The sequence below is a fragment of the Tamandua tetradactyla genome, chromosome 1, assembly GCF_023851605.1.
Source record: "Tamandua tetradactyla isolate mTamTet1 chromosome 1, mTamTet1.pri, whole genome shotgun sequence".
Lineage (NCBI taxonomy): Eukaryota > Metazoa > Chordata > Mammalia > Pilosa > Myrmecophagidae > Tamandua > Tamandua tetradactyla.
In genome coordinates, this window is record NC_135327.1 from 68977174 (window position 1) to 68997393 (window position 20220).

At 35.7% G+C, this 20220-nt stretch overlaps 1 long non-coding RNA gene across 1 annotated transcript in view; it reads right to left on the reverse strand.

Moving 5' to 3' along the window:
- Nucleotides 1–1787: 1787 nt before the first annotated feature.
- Nucleotides 1788–20220, reverse strand: part of LOC143684805 (uncharacterized) — a 110633-nt gene continuing 92200 nt past the window's right edge. The window contains exon 4 of the long non-coding RNA XR_013176180.1: nt 1788–2127. This is a non-coding gene — a long non-coding RNA (uncharacterized LOC143684805). The remainder of the gene's footprint in view (nt 2128–20220) is intronic.

Below are 20220 nucleotides of genomic sequence, written 5' to 3' on the forward strand. Positions count from 1 at the left end.
ATGTGTTAAATGTAAGGGCTAAACATTTCAAAGAACCCGTTAATCAATTCCAGAATCCCACACAATTCCATTTAAAATGAGATCAAATTTTCTATATTATTTCAAGCTGTTTATAAGAAACACATTGTTAATCACACATGTATGTGCAATGTTTCCATTTATATTTTTTCTAAAACCTCATAAACAAATCACAAACTTTCAAAATGTGCTTTGTGTAAAATTTGCTGACAGTCACAGTATAATTTGATGAAATAATTAAAGGGTCTGAAATAAAAATAATGTCTCAAGATTATTCACGGAAAATGTAGATACATAACAGGTTCCTTTGAGAGTTGGCCAACAAGTGAATTAAAAAAAAAATTTCTTTCATGAAAGCTATTTTTTAAAATTTGGTAGTCAGCAACATAATTCACTGATGAAATTTATAAAACATTCTAAAAATGTAATAACCGATGCTGTCCAGGGTGTGGTGGAAGTGGCAACTCATATATCACTGAGCTGATGGCAGCAGTAAATGAGCACAAACTCTCATAAAAAGAATATGGCAATAAGTATCAACACTAAGGCCATTTAATCAGGGACTTAGCATCTTCTGGAACGAGATGAAAAGTGTGAGAAAATGTATATATATATATATATATATATATATATATACATATATATTTACAGTACTATCGTTAAAGCAGAAAATAAAACTGGAAATAAACCAACAGGCCAAGGGTTGAAGAATTTATCACAAAAGGAACTTAGTCCTTGTGCCAGAGTCTCAATCCATTGCACTAGAATTTCATCCTCATCGTCTCTTTGGAGTTGGCATAGGATGGCACTTGGGAGCCAACAGAGATGCAAGAGGAAAACCATCCTGCTAACTTCACTGATTATTGCCATGGTGCTCCAGGCCACATGTCTTTTAACCAAGAAAAAAAACCCAAGAGCATAATATAAGGTTGCTTTATGTAATGAGTATAAAGACTATATGCCTATAGAAATTGCTCTTGGGTCATGCTGAAACTATGTGAAGGAAAAGTCAGCAATAGTTCTAACTTTTTGTATAGCCAAGATGGTATCAAAATTCTTTGTAAAAAATAAATAATTAATTAAATTAAATTAAATTAAAAAGGCAGGCCATGGTGGCTCAATGGCAGAGCTCTTGCCTGCCATGCCAGAGACTCGGGTTTGATTTCCAGTGCCTGCCCATGCAAAAAAAAAAAAGAAATTCTTTTTACATTTTTTTCAAGGAAAAATTTTCCCTGTCATTCTGCTGACTCAGTTAGTTGTGTCTCTAAATGGCTCTCTATTTCTGAATGTTCTTGTATGCTATGTTCTCCCCATGTCATAATGAAGACTACTTCAGCTTTAAGGAATTCGTGGCAGTTATTGGAGATAAGAATAATTTAGGACCAACAAGAGTGGGAGCTGAAGGGAATGGAAGCCCAAGGATCTCATCTTTTTTTTAATTGATAAAAGTTTAATATCAACTGACATAAAAATGAAAAAGAATGTAACAGTTAAAATACAACTATTATATGGTCTCCCTACTGATCTGAAACTACAGAAGGCATTTAAGGAAGGGATGTTATGTCAAAAAGAGACTAAACTATGGATTGTATGTAAAGCCTAGACTGGTGAAGGCTGCTGGAGGACAGCAAGTGTTCAAATGAGGCTGTCAGCCCCAGCTCCAGGCTCCAGGTTGGTAAGCAGCATCCCCTTTCCAGAGCCCAGCCTTGGATGGCAAGGAAGCTTGAATATGTAACTCCCTCACCTCACCTGATGCAGGCCAGGTGAGACAGAGCCCACTGAGGCAGGTAATGAGTTAGTAGCAGGGTGGAATTGTCAGGACAAGGGTTGACCACCACACCTATGCTGAGGTGAATAGGATGGTGATCAACACCATCAGGTCATCAGAGCAGTGGTGTGAATCCATGAGCTACCAACATCCCCAAGCTAAATAATTTGCAAAGTACCTTACCTGGTGCTGGTGGAGGTGCCAGAAAGTGCAGGCCAAGGATGGAGGCATTAATAAGGGCTCTGGAGAGAATTTGAGCTGCAGGTAGCAAGAATCTTTATAAAGTTCACACCAATTTATTCCAGTCATAGTGCCAAAAGATTCTATCCTGAAGGTACTTTCTGAAAAACAGAGCAAGAAAAAGTAGGTATGCAATAATGAATGATTAGAAGAATATAAATATTCAACCAAAGAAAAGGGGTTCATTTCCCTGTGATGCATATGGTGGATTAAACATTAAATGGTAAATAAAATACTTTCTAACATATTTTTATTATAATTGGAAAAAGGAATAGAACCATGCTTTTAAAAATCAGAATAAAAATTATATGTGAATTAAAATTATATATTTAAATAGACATATTTTCATTCACATATATAGATACATAGAATAAAAGTTGTATATAATAATGCATGTGTTTGTATATATATTCAAAACTATGTACAACATTCATAATAGAGAGACTGGAAGAAATTTACCAAAATGAAAAAACACCACTAAAAAAGCAATGGTACTTATGTATAAGTTATTATTCAAATAAGTTTTGTTTTTGTAGCTGTGTATCTTTTGGTAAGAAGAAGAAAAAATATAAATAACCTGTTTGTAATCCTTCTTTTCTCTGGCAAAATTAAGCAAACAACATGAAAAAGAAGCAATTGAAAATCTTGCCTGAATTCCCTCCAGCATTTGCTTCCAATGCCCCTGCCCTGAGAGGCACCTCTGGTCACTGACTGGCCATCCATTGGCCCATGTCCAGGGTCCCTGACCAGCCTCAGCTCTGTGTGCCTTGGCCAGGGGCTCTCCTGTCCAAGCCCCCACCTGCTCATGCACTAGTACCCAGCAGCCCTCCCAGTGTGGACCCCAGCATGTCCCAAACCTGTTGGCAAGGCCACCATTCCATACCACTCAGCTGTGGGCCTCCTTCAGACCAAACAGAGTATGTCTCTTAAGAATCCATTTAAATATTCTTGCTACATTTAAATATGTTTTTAATTCAAATTGTGATATGATATTTTCTTTTTAATATAGCTATTACTTCTATTAAATATTTTGAAACAATTATAAAAATAATATTGTGTACCTACCATTTTTAATAGTCATCAAACATTTTATATGCATTAAAATCTGTGTGTATTAATAGTAACAATAACCACAAATATGAATCGAGTACCTAAAACTTGTCAGCATTGGGTGTTGGCATGGGAGCAATTATTCCCTCTTCCTTGTGTTCTATAATAAAAGCTGGCATTAGATAGACAGATAAATAGATAGATGATAGATAGATAGACAGATAGACAGATAGATAATAGACAGATGGTGATGATGGGTGGATAGATGGATAGACAGAAAGATATAGCAAATGTGGCAAAATATTAAAAGTTGGTAGACCTGGGAACCTGGGGGTTGGGGTGGGGTATGTTGAGACTTCTATATGGTTTTTGTATCATTTTTGCAACTGTTCCATTTGCTTGAAATTATTTCAAAATAAACTCCTTTCTTTTCCCAATATTACTCGCATTGATGGAGAGCTGTCAGCTCTTCCAGAAGCTCAGGGCTAAGGACTTAAGTGCATTCAACATTAAATGGGATTGATACAGCTGAGACACAGAAGGACTCAGTCATTTTCCTTGGTTCCCTCAGAGGGTTAAAAATAGTGAATATCAGATTCAAACATAGGTCTGTAGGATTCTAATGCCTTTGATAGTCATTTACTCTCCAGAGCAACAGATTCTTAAACCTGACAAAAGAAGATTAATTTCCCCCTTTGTTGACAGCAAGGCTATTGATATACAATTCATTAAAAAGAGTTTTAAAAAATCTCTTTTTTTTTTGTATACTTTAAAGATATTCTGGAAACTCAACTAGAACTAAAAATCATCTTCCAGAAAAATCAATAACATCTTTGCTAGGATCCACTAGCTTCTCCCACATTTAAACTTTGATCACATGCACAGCCCTGGATCCATTTATGTTACCTTTGTCATAGATATCTCAGAATCAGCTGACCATTGGATTTAGCATAAAACATCCACTGGGATCATAACTTTTCAACACTAAATTTGGGCTCTAATGTTCACAGATACTCGAACAGTTTACTTCACGTTCCTAATTTTCTAACCAGGTTGCAAAACGTTAAAATTACTAAATCTCCAAATCTAATGTGTTGAAACAAAATAAATTCACATTATTTTCAGTCCATGCTAATCATTTAAAATTCTTAAAACCCTACACTTAAAATGAACTTGAATTTTCCCTTTTCCTCTAAATTTAAACGATGACAAATATCTCTTTTATGAAGCATTATTTTCAGTTTCAAGTAAAAATATAATATTCTTTTCTTATTTAATTCCTTTTTTAAAATCCACTTAAATGAAAACTAATTCAGTAACAATTTGAGCAAACATTTTAAAATTACATCATAAGGAGTCTACTTTTATATGAATTATAATATTAAGTCTATGATAAATGCATAAAGCTAACACCAAAAATATAATTTTGAATGTGCCTCTATTTTGCATTTTCTTTTTCTGACATATTCTTTTATTAAATATATCCATTTAGCACACACTAGATGAGGATGTCTTCACTTGCCTGAGCTCTACAACAGTCTCACAATGGGTTACCTTAAACAACAGGAATTTATTAATTCAAGATTTGAGACTAGAAGTCCAAATTCCAGATATCAGCAAAGCTTGTTTTCTCTCTGAAGACTGTTGAATTCTTGTGCTGGCTGTTGGCAATCCTTGTTTTCCTTGGCTTTCTTGTGACATGAAGATATCCTTTCCTTTTCTCACTTCTGCGATTTCCAGATGCTGTTTACAGAGACCTCAAGTAATTTAGATTAAGATCCATCCTCAATGTGCTGGACCAACTAAAAGTAACATCTTCAAGAGGTTCTATTTATAATTAGCTCACACTCACAGGGCATGGATTAAGAGTAAGAACATCCTAAATTGGAATAAATGATTCAGTCTACCATGAGAGCAAATTATAATGAACATGATTCACTTTTAGACCCAGACAGACGGTCAGGAGAAGAAAGGCTGGAGCTAAACCATTCTAATATTGGGTGTGATAAGAAGATAGATGGACTATCTCATTCGTCTCAGAAAACATAGGGGACCTCATTCTACCAGAAGTGGAGGGAGGTTTCCCAAAATGGAGACAGTTGGGTTGAGCCTTACAGCATAAATGGGGAAGCATACCTGACAGTTTTATGGAAATGTGTGTGAGCACAGCTTGTGCAGGAAATAATAGTCAGTTGTGACTGGACAATAGGAGGGGCTTGGAGTGGCTAAAGACAAAAGTGGAGGACAGAAGGCAGTAGTTTTCAAGGGAGTTGAGTCTCTCATGGAGGGGCTATTCCCTCTCGGCTCTCATCCGGAGCACACTACAATTTGAAGCACACTCTGGAAGGCAGGCACCATTTGAACACCCTGCCTCCTCTCTGAGTCACTAATCCATTTCTGCTCTTTAAGAGACTTTCCCTTCACAGAGGCGTCTCCTCCAGATTCTTGTGATTCTACCCAGTTTTCTCATTGCAGCAACACCCCATGAACTCGCATTCCTGTAATAGACCTCACTTTGGGTACTCCCACTCCTATCAACTAGACAGGGGTTCTTGAGGGCAGCCCAGGCCCCACAAAGTGGAGGTGACAGGGAAAGCATTACGTGCCTCATTTCATTCAAGGAATGTTCGGATGTCTACGAAAATCCCCAGGCAAGCGTCAGACCAAACAGGCATTAAAGCCCAATGCCACGCTTAGGACCCTAAATATTGTTTTGTCATCTTAGCTCATTAATTTTATGCAATTTTTTTAAAAAGCATCTTTCCCTTCTTTACTGAATTATAATATATATATACAGAAAACTGCTCATCATAGAGTAACAGCAGCACCCAAAAAAACCTCTTTGTCAGCTCTCCCAATCTCCTTCCCAAAAAATAACTGTTATTCTGATTTCTAACACATGCATTGGCTTGCTTGGTTTTGAGCTTTATATAAAATGAATCAATAAATATTATCATGTGTCATGCTTCATTTTCAGCATTACATGAGATTCATTGTGTTGGTCAATTTCAATAATAGACCATAATTATTTATTAATTTTAATCTACATAAATATTTGGCTTGTTTCCGATTTTCAGTGATTATAAATAGAACTGCTACACACATTCTACCCAAGTCTTTTATTAAACATATGTACACATTTCTACTGGCCCACAGGGTATACACATGCCCCATTTAAGTAGATATTTCCAAATGGTTTTTCAATGGAAACTTCCACCAGCAGTGTATAAGAGTTCTAGTTCCTCTACATCTTTCTCAACACATGGTGTTTTTTGTTTTTAAAATTTTGACCTTTCTGGTACATATACATGTAGTGCTATATAATGGCTTAAATATGAGCTTCTTTGGTAATTAATGAAGGATTCACTTGCTATATTTATTAAGTATTTAAAATCCTCTTTTGTGAAATGTGTATTTAAGATTTTTACACAGTTTTCTAAATATTTGCATGTCTTTTTCTTATCAATTTGCAGGTGTTCCTTTTTATTTTGTACACAAGCCCCTTGTAGGTTATATTGTAAATGTGGATCAGCTTTTCACTTACTTAAAGTTATCTCTTGGTATGCAGAAGTTCTTAATTTTAACGTACTCAACTTATCCATGTTCATAGCTGGCTCTTAGTAAAATACCCTTGTTAAGAAATATTTCCTTGCCCAAAGGACATGAAGATCATCTTCTGTGTTGTCTTCTGGAAGTCTTTTTGTTTACCATACACACTGAGATATGTAGTCCACCTAAAATTTATTTTTTGGTAAGGTAGGAATCAAATTTCATCATTTTCCCCGTATGTTTGTCCACCTGAACCATGGTAGATTTGTTAAATGACCATTCTTAATTTTGATGAAGAAAATTTTATCTATTTTATCTTTTGTTGTTTGTGTTTTGGTGTCTTTTCTATGAATCACTGCCAAATCCAAGGTAATGAAGGTTTCCCTCTTTGTTTTCTTCTAAGAGTTTTATGATTTTAGCTCTGATATTTCTGTCTATGATCTATTTTGAGTAATTTTTGTATGACATGAGGTAGGGGTCCAACTTCATTCTTTTGCATGTGGACATTCAGTTTCCCCAGTACCATTCATTAAAGAAACTATTTTTTCCCATATAATGAACTTGGCACCATTGCAAAAATCAGTTGGGCATTACAAAGAAATTAAAAAGACAACCTACAGAATGGGAGAAAATATTAAAAAATCATATATCTGATAAGAATTAAATATCCAGAATATAAAAATAATCACTACAACTCAACAAGATGACAAACAACTCAACTAAAAATTGGGCAAAGGACTTGAATAGACATTTCTCTGAAGGAAATATACAAATGGCTGATAAACACATAAAAAAATGCTCAGCATCATTAGTCATTTGACTTGCAAACTGGAACCATCAGATAACACTTCCCACCCACTAGGATAGCTATTATTTTAAAAAATAAATAACAGAAAATCACAAGGTGGCAAAAATACAAAGAAATAGGAACTCCCATACATTGTTGGTGGAAATATAAAATGGTGAAGGTCACTTTGGAGAGCTGTTTGGTAGTTCTTTAAAAAGTTGCACACAGAGTAACATATGAACTGGCAATCCCACTTCTAGGTACGTACTCAAAAGAATTGAAAACTGAGAATCCAAGCTCATATTTGTATGCCAATGTTCATAGCTGCATTATTGACTATATCCAAAATGTGAAAGAAAAAGACAACCTACAACCAAGCGCCTATCAACAGAGTAATAGATAAACAAAATGTGATATACACATACATTGGAATATTATCTACCCATAAGTGGGAATTAAATCCTGATATATGCTACTATGTAGATGAACTTTGAAGACATGATATTGAATGAAAAGCAAATGCAAAGAACAAATATTCTACTTACATGAACTGTCTGGAATATACAAATTCATGGAGAAAGAAAGGAGATAACAGGCTACTGGGGATAAAGAGGGAAGAGGATGAATGAGGAGTTACTGCTCAATGAGCAAAGGGCTTCTGCTTGAAGTGATGAAAAAATTTCACTAAGTAATGATGGTGATGGCAGCACAATATTGTGAATGTAATTGATACCACTGAATTGTACACCTGAAGGTGGCTAAAATGGGAAATTTTGAGTTGTATATATGTTACCACAATAAGGTTGTAAAAATAAAAAAGACCATTCTTTTCTCCACTGCTTGGTAGGAATACATTTGTTAAAAAATATTGTTAGACACATGGATCTATTTATGAACTCTCCCTCTTGTTTCATTGGTCTTTTCTCTGCATTTTCATGTGTGTAATAAATATTGTTTCAACTACTACAATTGTGTATTATAATCATGATGTTCAAGGAATAAATCCCCCATTGTACCTTCCACTATAAGATTATCTGGGCCTTTTATATTTCTGTTCAGTCTTAGACCAGCTTGTCCATTTCTACCCCCCAAAGACGTTAGAATATTGATTAAGATTGTTTGACTATGAATATCAACTCATGAATATCTTCAAAATATTACAATATTTCAGTCTTCAAAGATATTATAATTCAGGAACATCATATATTTCTATATTTTAGATACATTTTAATTTTTCATAATAGTATTTTATGGTCTTCTGCATAGAGATATTTCTATCATTAAATGTATTTATGAAGAAGTTGTGTTTCTTGTTATTATAAAAAACATAAATTTTAAGTTTTAATATCTTGCTATGAGGATATGGGAAATACAGTTGATTTTTATATTTTAACTCTTTATTCAGTGACATAAAGTTAATGTGACTTAAATCACTAATTAATTCTAATAATTTTCCTGCAAATTCTTTGAGTTTTCTACGTGCACAATCATATCATATAGGAATTATAGTTCCTTTGTTTCTTTTTTTTTAACTCACGTATCTATTATTTCTTCTACTTGCCTTATTATGTTGCTTGGAATCCCAGTGAAAACACTGACCAGAATTGGTGCTAGCAGGTAGCCTTGTCTCCTTCCTGATACCCAAGAGAAAGATTTAAACAGTTCACCATTAACTATGATGAGTGTTGTAAATTATTGTAAATTTCTTCTAGCAAATAAAGGAAGTCCCCTTATGTTCCTAATTTCTAAGAGTTTTATCATAAATAGCAGTTGAATTTTATCAATTTTTTCCATATTGATTGAAATAAGGCAAATTTTCTCCTTTATGATGCTTAATTTGATGAAATATTTTGATTGATTTTCAAAGAAATCAATCTTCTATTTATGCAATAAATTAAATTGGTCGCTCCAGACTAACTATATCAGCAGTTAATGTTTTCTTTATTAAAATTTCCTTGAATTATCCAATCTGAAAGTACATTCCACTTCCAGTTACCCAACAGGAATACAGCACTTTCTATTTTTTTTATTTTCAACTTTACAAGAAAGACAGTAGAAGTATATAGCTGGATTTTATTTACATAAGCAGTTGTTTTTGAGAAATTTAGTCTTTCGATAATTAGTATATTTTCTGATATATTTAATTTTAAATCTGACACCTCATTATTTGCTTTATGCTACTATTTTCTACCTGTTCAATTTTACTGTTAATTTCTCTTCTTGCCTTATTTTGAATTGATTGAGTAGTTTTATTCTACTTTCCTGTCTACCAGTTTGGTAATTAAATATTCTTTTCTATTAGTTGATAATTAACCTCAAGATTATAATATGCATTTTTTATTTCTTTTCACTAGAGAAGTTGTAGGTAAAGTCTACTGTTAATTTGAACCTTTACTACTTTCTAGACAATGCAAAGACTTAGGGATATTTATCCCCTTCCTTTTTTTAGTGGAAAATGGTGTTTTTTAATATCAAGATCTGGACTTTGGTTCTGCTTGTTGCTCCTGGAGTGCATTGCCTATTGACCCTTTCAGCAGACAGAATCAAACATATTACAGATTCTATATCATAAGTAGATCTATATATAAACACATAATTTATGAGTTCGCTCTCATACCTCCACTCCACATGGCTATTCTTTGTCTTCTCCCATTCAGTGATTGTACAGTTCTTCAGTAGTGAGAACCTTGATTTCCACCAGCATCAGTGTTTTTATTTTTTTACCTATTTCTACCTTCAAATATTTTCAGGATTGCTATATCCACATCACCAAACAAACTTACTAAAGAGAGTGCAAGGTTTGATTACATTTCTTTTGTATCCCAAAGATGTGCAGTTACATAATCAAACTATCATGTTCACTTAATTGAGTTGTTTTTTTCTCTCCTTTTTTCATTGTGATTTTGAAGTAAAGATGTTCATCTCTTTTTATTTGCATGAGCTTTAGTTTTTTCCTCTATGACCATTTAATTTTTTTTAATAAACAGAATATTAATGTTTCCATCAGTAACTCTACAAAAAGACATACCCAGAAGACTAACTCCTTCTCTCAGACCTTCATTGGCATTCATTCCACCTTTTTCAGTGACCCATTTCATTGTGTTCAAGCTTATTCTTCCAGTGTTTGTTTGGTTGGTTTTGGTGGAGGGCAAGTGTCAAAATGGACACATATTTCTTCTTATTCTCCTTCTTTCTTACACTATGGGTAGCATATTCTAGGTATCTGACACTTTGCCTTTTTTAGTTAACAGGGTCTCTCAGAAATCAGTCCAAAACTCTGCATAAAATTTTTTAGGTCTTCATACAACTGCATATTTCTCCCTTTGTGTAAGTCCCATATTTTTAACTACTCTCCTTTGCTGGGGCATTTAGGTAATTTCCAATATTTTGCAACTGCACAAATGCTACAGAGAATTATCTTGCGCATATGTATTTTTGTATTGTTAGAGAGGTGTATCTTCACAACAAACTTCTGTAAGTGGGATTTCTGGGTCAAGGATCAATACATGTTTATTTTTGTTAAATATCCTTAAATTCTCCCATGTGGGAGTTTTGTCACTTAGCTTTCCAACAGACAAAGTGTAAGAATGCCCAATGAGTGGGCTGTCAAACTTTTGAAATTTTGTCATTCTGTGCAGTTGCCAATCAGTCTTGATAGAACGTGCATCTCTCTAATTATGACTGAATGCTGGATTTTTTATATGTTTAAGAACTCTTATACATCTTTTTTGTGAATCATGTGATTATGTCTCTCTTCCATTTTTTATAAGTTCTTTTTCTTTTTTTCCCACTATTTTACAATGTCCTTCTTATTAAGGATATGAGTTCTTTTATGTGTAATATATGTTGCAAAAATTAGCTCCTGATGCTGTTTGGGTAATTTTTGCCATGCACCAATTTTTCTTTTTAGGCAGTCAAATTGAGCAATCTTTCCTTTAGGTGTCTCTAGTTTAAGTTATTGGTACAGTCCCTCCCTATAGTAAGGTTTAGGAAATATTCATGTGTAGTTTCTTTTACTACTTATATGCTTTCCACTTTATATTAATATCTCTGTTTCACTTGAAGATATTTTTTATATGTATAGTAAAAAAAATGAATCTAATTCCATGTCTCCCAACATCTATCCAGTTGTCCAAGCACCATTTACTAAATGTACATTTTGCCCCAGTGATTTGAGTTGGCATCTTTATTATATTCTAGATGCTCTTGTGTAGTTGGATCAATTTCTGTAGTTTCTATCCTTCTCTATTGGAATGCCTCTGTCTGTGTGTCAGTACCAGAGTGTTAATTCAGTGTGTTTTAATATCTACCGGGTTATTTACCCCTCTTCAGTACTTTCCTAATTATTCTTGGGTATATATTTTCCATATGAAGTTTTTCATCAACTTACCTAAGTTTAGAAAATAGTTTTTGATACTTTATAGAGTTTACATTAAATTTATGAATTAGCTCTGGAGAATTATCATTATAATGTTAAGACATTACAGACTAGTATAGGGATATTTATATTTATCACATCTATTTTTGTATCTTTCAGGTGTGTTTCTCAATTTTCTTCATATAAATTTTGAGCATTTCTTCTTAACTTTATTCCTAAGTATTTTATCAATGTATTTGTTTTTTCGGATAGAAATTAACTATCCATGCATTTCTGTTCAGTAATTTTTATGAGAAATTGGACTTTTGCACCATACAAGGAAATAAGTAAATGGTTCTTCTTCTTAGACATTGTTTTAGTTTCTTGGCTGCTAAAACAAATATAATACAATGAATTGGTTTATACAGTATAAATTTATTGGTTCATGGCTTCAAGCTGGAAGAAGCCCAAAACTGAGGCATCAGCAAAGAGATACTTTCTCTGCGATGACCATGGCCTCTGAGTGCTGGCTGCTGGTAATGTTTGGTACTTGGCTTTTCTGTCATAGGCAATGCACATGGCAGTATCTTCTCTTGTCTCTTTTGGGTTCTATTGATTTCCAGTTACTTGTTTCCTCTGTGGATTCTCTGTCCATGTCTACTTACCTTTTTTTTAAAGAACTTCAGCAGTATTGGATTAAGGCCCATTCTTATTCAGTTTGGGCACACCTTACCTAATAACATCTTCAAAGATCCTGTTTAGAAATGGATTCATACCAACCAGACCTTTTGTGGGAGACATGATTCAATCCCCAAAGGTATATTTATAAGGTGAATAATATTAACACATTTTCTAAAGTTGAATCATCCTTGAATTAATGTATAAAACCACTTAGACTCAGAATATTATTATGACTTACCTTTTAATGTGGTGTTGAAACTGTTAGCGAATATATTATTTAGGATTTTTGCATGGTTGTTTAAAAGTAATACTGGTTTTCAATTTCTTTTTATGCTATGTTTATCAGGTTTAATTGTCATTGCTCTATTTGTTTCATAAAAAGAACTTCGAAATTTCTATCTAGTCTCTATAAGTTTACTCTAATTCCCTTGGGAAACTATTTTGGCTTAATGCCTTTGGCCTTTTATATGGGACATTCACTGATAACTTTCTCTATTTATTCTGTAGAAATTGGGCTTTTTAAACATTTGATTATTATTAGGATAGATCTTTGTAAACTGCATTTTCCAAGAAATTATCCATATTGTCAAGTTTTCTGCTTATGTTTTATAAAAGCATGTGAAACAGTCTTTTATGATTTTCAAATTTTTCTGTAGGCATGCTCTCTCTTTTCTTTTAGTTATGTTAGCTCTTTTACACATATCGCATCCGTCTACCATGTTCTTTTTTGTATTTTTTTGTCCTTTTTTACCTCTCAGATGTATTCAGTGTGTTGCTAAACCCATCCATTGAGTTCTTATTTTCTTTTATGGATTTGCCAAATTAAATCAACTTGATGCTTTCTTCAAATTTTCTGTTTTCAGTTTCAATTTTTATTTTCTTAAGTGTATAGCACAGTTATTTTTAAATCAACATACTATGATCCTGCTATCTCAATTCCTTATTTTACTTTTACTTTTGTTTCTTTTGCTTTTAGAGCATATCATTTTCTGCCTGCATACTCCTGGTTGTTTTATGATTGAGTCATTGAAACAGTGCATGAAAAATGTAAAAATGATGGGAAGTCTAGAAAAATTTTATGTTTCTCCAGAAATTATTTACATTCGCTTCTGGCAGGAGGCTTGTGTTACACCACTCTACAAACACTTGCATATCAATCAGAGACTGAAATAATTCAAAGATGGGCTTCAGTCCCCATAAGTACTGGCCTATTTCTGGTTCACACTCATCTCTATATTACAGCCCTTCAAGGCTCAACCCAAAGCCTAAAGGGGCTAAAAGTGCCTTGGCTGTGGTCATGCTCTTACCCCCTGGTCCTGGGAGACTCTCAACATCTCTACTCAGCTTTGTACAGTTCTGGCTCTATCTTCTAGAATTGATAGACACCTCAGGAAAATCATCCTTTAATTCTGGTTTCCCTTTCTGGTCTCCTTCCTCCTTCCCCATGTTGGTCTCTCTGCTCTTTACTGTTTATTAACTCTCCAATGCTTTTAGTCAAATGTTTTTTATATTTTACCCAGGGCCCAGGAAGACTTGTCTGAATTACTTAGGTCATCATTACTGTAAATGGAGCTTAATTTACACATGAGTCAAATCTGTGTACATTGTGGAGTAACAAGGGATTTTTAAAACAAACCATTAACCTTCAAAGCAATGTCAAATTTCTGGTCCACCACTTAGGTTACACAACCAGGCTTGCATGCTGCATCTGTTTACCAATCCAATATCTTTGATAGGAAAATGCTAGAACTACTGCAATTGTTTGTAAAAGTTAAAGGATTCCCAGCTGACCTTAGGGCTATTTTACAGAGTATTTGAGAGAAAAGATTTTCTATTTGAGAAGACTGAGAAGATGTCAAGCCTGTGATTGAGGAATGATCTGGGGGTTCTGCTGTAGACAGAATTATGTACCCCAACACAGGAATTTTCTTAACCTTAATCTGTATTCCTTTGGGGGTGAGCCCATTATAAATAGGACTTCTTGAAAACGTTATTTTTTGTTAAGCTGTAACCCAACTGAATCAAGGTGGACCTTAATCCACACTATTGGAAGCCTCATAAAGAGAAGAAACAAGAAGTCACACAGAAAGAAGCCGTAAGTCAACAGAAAACCAAAAGAGCAGAAGAAAAGAGAGTACATTGTCATGCAATGAGAAGCAGTGTTACAAGCCAAAGAACCTCAACTACTGCCAGCAGCCAGCCTGGGAACACTAGAGTATCTGAGGAGTAAGTGCCTTGCTGACTTCTTGATTTTGAACTTCTAGCTTCAAAACCTGAAAAAAAATTTGTGTTAAGCCAAAACCAGTTTGCAGTCTTTGTGATAGCAGCTTTGGCTAATTAATACAGTGTTTGGCAAGCTAAAAAGCAGTACACTTGCCTATGAGTCCAGAGGAGGCCATTCATTGCATAGCTGGATATATGATTTCCAGAAGAGAATTCTAGAAGCTCAAGCATGGTGGTTTGAAATTGTATGTATCCCAGAAAAACATGTTATTAAATTAATCCATTCCTGTGGGTGTGAACCCATTATAAGTAAGACCCTTTGGATGAGGTTACTTCAGTTAAGGTGTGGTCCACCTTAATCAGGATGGCTCTTAACCCTATTACTGAAGCCCTCTACAAGCAGAATGAAATTCAGACACACAGAGAGGAAGCCTTGGATCCAAGAAGCTGAAATTCAATGGAACCCTGAAGAGAAGAGATAGGCTACTATATGCACTGTCATATGACAGATGAACCAGCAGCCAAGCAGCAGCACCAGAATGCCAGTCTTTGGGATGAAAGTATCACATTGATATTGCTTTGATTTGGACTTTACCCTAGCCTCACAACTGTGAGTGAATAAATTCCCATTGTTTAACCTGACTCATTTCATGGTATTTGTTTGAGCAGACTAGCAAACTAAAACAGTCAGTTTCTAAAAAAAGCAATAAGTTTAAGAAATGTTAAGTATATTTAGACGCAAAGAAAACATGCAGTTGAAGAAACCAACTGCCGTGACAGTATAATTAAGAAAATGGATTTGGAAATAGAAGAAGAAGAGAAAGAGGAAGAAGAAGAAAAAGAAACTCCCTTGTCCTTGGAGTTCCTTTACAAGATACTTGGAGGTAAAATGATGTATCTGATGCATTCTCAGTTGATTTATTTTGGCTAACTCCAAATAGCAAATTGAACACTGAAGAAAGGACATTGGTGTTACAAATTGGGGCCACAGGTGGTATGTTTCTCTCCACAGGCCAACAGTGGGGTTATACCTCCCTGCTCATCTCACCAGAACCATTCTCTCCTGATGCTTCACATTTGTCCATTACTCACTCTCGTGGTTCATTAACTATGAATTCAAGAGAATAAAACTCTAACATCAAAAAGGGGCACAATTTCATGGAACGCACCTTAAGGAGGGAGTCGGATCGACCAAAGTCAAGCACAAACTCGACCGTGGCCAAGCCAAGGGACTTAACACCTCACCAACCTCATTAGGTGGCATTATCCTCAACTACACATTGTAAATAATTAGAACTCCTTCTATTCTGAGCTCATAGAGCTGTTGAGAATTTAACAGGATGAGGTGGAAACATGCTGTATGCTCCAAGTGCTAAAGAAGTTAACTAAAATTATGAAATAAAGTATCATTAAATTGTATTCATAATGTCACTATTTTTTGTGACTATTACAAGTAATATCTTGGTCTGTCTGATTCTGTAACAATAAATTTAATATTATAGTCATCATTTTTCTGGAAATTTTCTACTTGCAATTTAGAAAATAATTTTAATTTAAAGGAGCCAAATTTTATTATATTTCCAAATCTGTTATGTAAGTGTCTATTAAGTGGTTTTTAAAAGGTGATAAAGAAAGAGACTTTTTACAGGGCCTTGGAAAATCCCTAAAAGTCCTTAAAAGAACCAAGCTGCATATTTAACCCCAAGGCCAAAGTAACAAAGCCATCTGTAGTGTTTTCACACATTGTGAGTCCACAAGTCAATTAAATTACTAATTGCCATCAAATCTGCTTATTTTTCTTTTTGCTTTTGAGTTGAATGTAAATTATGAAATGTCTTTGCTATTCCATCTGCATTAATAAAATTCTTTTGAAATTCATGGCATCTGGCTGCTCCCTCTAACATGGAGGGTGTGCAGATCACCCTCCCCACGTTAGTTGAAGATTTGGAGTTCTGGCTTATGGTCCTTCATCCCAGCTCCTACTCACATCCTAGGAGACTTCAGTATCCCTGTGTGTGACCCCACATCAATAGTTCCGGTCCACAGTCTCTGAATTTCTCGCTTATAATAATAATTATTCCACTCCATTTATGACATTTGCACACCCCACATCTTGGAGCAGAAACCATAATTGTGTTCAGACAGGTTAGCACATCCATCGAGCCAGGTACACGTGCATTTTCAGCCCTCCATGGGAGGAGGAGACTGTGCAGAGCTTGTGTCTGGCAGAGGGAAGGCCAAGACCCCTTTAGAAAACTGCTGTCCTGTGGGAATGAGGAACCCATGTAACCCACTTGCAGAAGCATCTACCTGGGCCAGAACAATGTCTTGTATAAGAAATTTATGAATGAATGAAGGCATTTCCCAATTGCTTAGACAGCCTGGGATCCAAGGTCAGAACAACCACTTACTAACATTTTAACCTACAGCAATTTACTTAATCTCTAGGCCTCTGTTTCCTCATCCTGCATTTCTACCCATTGTCATTCACAGATAACTTTGAATTGACTGCAATGTCTTCCCTTTGGGAACTGGCTGTGGAACTGAGCAAGAACTCTACCAACAGGAAGTGTTCAGCAAGAGCTCTATCACCAAAGGTCATGCCAGGGAAACAAAGAGGTTTAGCCTAGCATGATGCAGTGCCTTCTGTAGGTTTTGACCTTGTGTGAATAATAATCATGCACACAGACAGTTAGAAAAATATGGGAGGAGCTTACTGGCCCCTTCAAGTAAGGTTCACACTGACTCTGATTAGAGAAACCATTAGAAAAAAAAATGGGATGGTTCTCTTTATCACTGAACTGAATGAGAAATCCTCACCAAATGAATGTCAGAAAACAGAGAAGGGAGATGTTCCTCTTAGTTTCAGAGTGCTTATTTCCCTTCCCTTTGGGAAAAGTAGAGCAATACCTTCCAGCTTCCACTATCCAGCTCTTTATGGATGCAGCCCAGAGGTAACAGAGAGGCTAGGGCAGGATACAAGGATGGATATGTCCTAATCCATGTCTCTGGGAAGCACAAAGTCCAGAAGAAGAGGCAAAATTGTGATGAAAAATTCATCTCTAGAGTCAGACTGCTTGGTTCATTTTCAGGCTCTGAATCTTTGTGATGGATAATTGTAAGAATCAACTTGGCTAGGTTCTGGTGTCCAGTTGTTTGGTCAAACAGTGGTCTAGATGTTGCAGAGAAGTATTTCTTAGATGAGTTAAGCATCTGCAACCAGTTGACCTTCAGTAGCGGAGATTACCTGCCATAATGTGGATGGGTCGCATCAAATCAGTTGGAGATCTTAAGGAGGAGCACTGAGAGTAACAGGGGTGGAAGGAATTCTGCCTTAAGACTACACCTTCTACTCTTCCCTGAATTTCCTGTTTAAAGAATTCAAACTTAAGTCTTGCACAGCACTCTCACTGGAATTTCCAGCCTCTGTGCTTACTCTACAGAATTTGAACTTACCAGCCCCCATAATCATGTGAGCCAATTCCATATAATAAACTCATATAAAAATAAATATATACATCATATAACCTGTTGGATATGTTTCTCTAGAAAACTCTGACTGATATACCCTTCCTATATGTGTGATCCTGGGCAAGTAGATAGCTGGATGTCAGTTTTCTCTTCTGTAAAATGGTGATGAGAGTAGTTCCAATCTGAGGAGAAGGTTATAACAATGAAATAAATAATACATGTCCCATGTTCAGCACCGTGCCTGGTATATAGATTTTTTTTCTTAGTAAATATATGTATATTATTATAGGACAAAGTAACAATGGCCTTAGGGCTATAGTAAACATTATAGTAAAAATAGCACCTGAGTTGGGAAAATTATGCTTCCATGTCATATGAGAGTAAGAATTTGCCCTGTGGAAATTGGGCAGAAAAGATTCCAGTTGGCACAGATAGCACATGCAACGGCAAGAAATATGAAAAAGTTGTTCTTCACCACTTCACCCTATGAGTTCCAGCAAAGTAAACTAATCTCCTGGCAACTCAACAGATGGAAAGCAGGAGATGGCAGCCTAGATTAGCCAGGAATTGCTTTTTAAACTGTTAAAATATTTCTAAAGAGAGACTGAAGGCTTGCCGTTTGGGGGAAAAAGAAAGTTATAATTCTTAGAAAACAGCTACCATCACAATACAATAGTTTAATGAGGTTACTAGCTGAGATCACCAGCCAAGTTAGCTTTCAAGTGCTCAATAATTGGGTTTGACCATCAGAGATACAGCGTCAACCAAGTGAAACCTTGGACCTCAGCACAAGTTGCTTTCAGGCCCTGCCGTCTCCTGGCCCTGGAGGAAAGAACACTGAGTGCACACTCAGTTGTCTTTATCAAAGGATTCACTGTCTGACTGGGAATACGGTTTGTAAACATGTAAGAATCTTTGTTTTTAGCTCTTCCCCTAGATTGGTGCTGACTGCTTCTGCTCATGCCCCTTCAGCTTGCTGGAAAAAAAAAAGAAAGAAAGGAAAACTAGGATGCAGGCCAAAACTTCTTGAAAATGAATGACTTTTAAATTATTTTGTCTTTTTTCTACCTGCATACAAACTCCAGGCATTCTGACCTCAGTTTCGTCCTTTTTTTTTTTTCTTGTCTTTATAGTTCCATAACCCATACTTATTCAATCACACATCTGATTGGACACGTTTTCCTTTTCCAGAAGTTTTGCAATGAGTTCCTAGAAAGGGTGACATTTGAACGTGGCAGGTGAAAGTTAGGGCACATGTACACACACAGACACACATGCAAGCTTCTGCCATGGGACCTGTTAGCCAGGTTGTCCTTGGCTCCAGGATCCTGGGCACATGCAAGTTGAAAATTTCTCTTGTCCAACAACCAGCCTGCAGCATATCAGCACTCAATTCAAGGCCAGACCAGGGCTGAGGAGTTGCAAGTTTACAGGCCAGGAAAAAAAAATGTTTTCTTTGGTAATGCACAGCATATTCCTAATTCCCCATGGCAGGTTTTTATCAAGGACAGAACTGTTACAGCCAATGAGCTAGATGGACAGAATTCCCTGTGGCTTTATAGTCAATCTTCCACTCCCAGATTGCACCCTCCCTCACAGCTCTTCTGCCTCTGACCAAGGGCAAGCATTGCTGACCCTTGAGTTCTCACACGGTATCCTCTGATGGGTTAATGCTTTATGGCAGCTGAGACCAGATTTGAAACTAGGACCCAACAATTACTTCCTGTAACCCCAAGGGAAAGTGTTCATCTCTCTGCTCTCAGTTTCTTTCTCTGAAAAAAGGGTATCACAATACCAGCATTGCAAGGACCCTGTAAAAAGACAACACGAATACATGTAAAAACACATATCCCAGGAAGGCCCATTTTAATTCTGTATAAATTGCTTCCAGCTGCAACAATCCATTAAAGTATGATTTCAGCGGAGGGAAACAACTCACAGAGAATCCTGATTCCTGTGAATGTATTCTTGGTATATTGTCTACTTTCTTCTGGTGATATTAGCCAACTGTATGACTTCTAAATTGTTTTCCAGCCCTGATTTTTCACCTGAGGTCCAGAACTGCATTCTAAAGAA